Source organism: Penaeus chinensis, chromosome 38 (assembly GCF_019202785.1).
Source record: "Penaeus chinensis breed Huanghai No. 1 chromosome 38, ASM1920278v2, whole genome shotgun sequence".
NCBI classification, from domain to species: domain Eukaryota; kingdom Metazoa; phylum Arthropoda; class Malacostraca; order Decapoda; family Penaeidae; genus Penaeus; species Penaeus chinensis.
The window spans coordinates 6,670,401-6,672,900 of NC_061856.1; the positions used below are offsets into that span (position 1 = coordinate 6,670,401).

Here is a 2,500-nt window from a genome sequence, read left to right on the forward strand (position 1 = left end):
GACACACGTTTCATATTGCTGTTCAGTAGGTTGTTACATTTTTAGAATATTTTCGTTTTTACTTTTTTATGGGGGGGGGACAAAAAATTAGGGATTTTCTGTTAATCCGACTGTAATATTTTTTCCGAAGAAATATTCCGAATAAATAATTTCTCTCAAAGTTGAAACATAAATGTAAAACAATAATATGAAAATTTATTGAAAATTGTTTTTGCTTTTTTATTATTGCAATTCTTTGAATTAATATCCACTAGGATAATAGAAAAATACATTGTTTGCAATCTGCATCAGACATGTCAGTGATTTCTATTTTCGATTAACAGGAAATGAATAAATGACTTGTTAATTTATTTATTTACTTTATTCAGCTTAAATGAAAGAGAAAAATAAGTAAAATTTACTTATGGAAAGGATGACAAGCAAACAACATATATAACAGTTACTGAAAGCGAATCCTCATAGGTAATGGAACCACATAGGCTAAAAACCAGACAATAGAAAATTAATAATAATAATAATAAAATAACGAGAAGAAAATTTTGACTAAAAGAACTAGCCTCCTTCAGCTCAGCAAACTTCAGAACCACGAACAAACTTTATTTATATGAACCTGTCTTCAAAAAGCAGGACACCGGCGTCCAAAGAATCTCTAAATAGTTTCTTGAAAAATAAATAACAATAAATAACAATAACAAAGACAAAAACAAACTAAATATAAACATCTAAATATAAACGGAGCCTAGCTGAAAGAACCAACGTCTCAGTCTGAACCAAGAACCGCAGAACCACACAAGTAAGAACCAACCATCCATAAATGCCGGAGGGACAGAAGAAAGACCAGCGGCGGTACATATTTACCAAAATAAGGGCCTGTCGATCTTGGTGGTTAATTGTGCTGGAAATTAAGTATCGACCCGTGGCCGGCGTTTGAACTCGGAAGGGGCGAGATATGATTTACGTCAGTCGGCAGGTTGAAGCGAGAGGGGGAGGATGCTCCAATGAGTAGGGGGTGGGGGAAGAGGGAGGGAGAGAGAGACGAAGGAGAGAAAGAGAGAGAAAAAAGACAAGGGTGGGAGAGGGAGGGAGAGAGAGACGAAGGAGAGAAAGAGAGAGAAAAAAGACAAGGGTGGGAGAGGGAGGGAGAGAGAGACGAAGGAGAGAAAGAGAGAGAAAAAAGACAAGGGTGGGAGAGGGAGAAAGAGAGAGACGAAGGAGAGAAAGAGAGAGAAAAAAGACAAGGGTGGGAGAGGGAGAGAGAGAGAGACGAAGGAGAGAAAGAGAGAGAAAAAAGACAAGGGTGGGAGAGGGAGAAAGAGAGAGACGAAGGAGAGAAAGAGAGAGAAAACAGACAAGGGTGGGAGAGAGAGAAGAAGGAGAGAAAGAGAGAGAAAAAAGACAAGGGTGGGAGAGGGAGAAAGAGAGAGACGAAGGAGAGAAAGAGAGAGAAAAAATACAAGGGTGGGAGAGGGAGAGAGAGAGAGACGAAGGAGAGAAAGAGAGAGAAAAAAGACAAGGGTGGGAGAGGGAGAAAGAGAGAGACGAAGGAGAGAAAGAGAGAGAAAACAGACAAGGGTGGGAGAGAGAGACGAAGGAGAGAAAGAGAGAGAAAAAGGACCAGGGTGGGAGAGAGAGAAAGAGAGAGACGAAGGAGAGAAAGGGAGAGAAAAAAGACAAGGGTGGGAGAGGGAGAAAGAGAGAGACGAAGGAGAGAAAGAGAGATAAAAAAGACAAGGGTGGGAGAGGGAGAGAGAGAGAGACGAAGGAGAGAAAGAGAGAGAAAAAAGACAAGGGTGGGAGAGGGAGAAAGAGAGAGACGAAGGAGAGAAAGAGAGAGAAAACAGACAAGGGTGGGAGAGAGAGACGAAGGAGAGAAAGAGAGAAAAAGGACAAGGGTGGGAGAGAGAGAAAGAGAGAGACGAAGGAGAGAAAGAGAGAGAAAAAAGACAAGGGTGGGAGAGGGAGAAAGAGAGAGACGAGGGAGAGAAAGAGAGAGAAAAAAAACAAGGGTGGGAGAGGGAGAAAGAGAGACAAGGGAGGGAGGAGGAGAGAGAAAAAGACGAGGGAGAGAGAGAAATGAGTAAGGGAGAAAAAAAACGTAAGACGATGGAAGGAGAGATAGGGGCTGGGAAACAGCTGGTGACACGTGAGGAAGGGATGAAAGGAGAAAAAGAGAAAGAATGGAAGTAGAAGGAGAAAGATAGAAAGAAAGGAGAAAAAGAATGTAGGAGATACGGTGAAGGAGGAGAGAATGAGAGAGCGGTATAATAGGAAAGAAGGAGAGGGGGGAGGAAGGGAAGAAAAAGGAAGTAAAAAACAGAATAAGTTTTAAAGGAAAAAGACTAGCCAAAAAACATCGAGAAAGAGGGGGGAGGAAGGGGAGAAAAGGAGGGAAGAAACAGAATAAGTATAAAAGGAAACGACTGGTCAAAAGTGATAGCGAAAGAAGAGGGGGACAGAAAAACACACAAAAAAGGGCAATAGTCATGGACAGAAGTACTAT

The 2,500-nt window shown here is 41.4% G+C and overlaps 1 long non-coding RNA gene across 1 annotated transcript in view; it reads right to left on the reverse strand.

Annotated features, from left to right (window-relative positions):
• The window catches only part of LOC125046186, a 119,256-nt gene that overhangs the window by 73,270 nt on the left and 43,486 nt on the right, over positions 1-2,500 (reverse strand). The gene's annotated exons all lie outside the window — the stretch shown is intronic.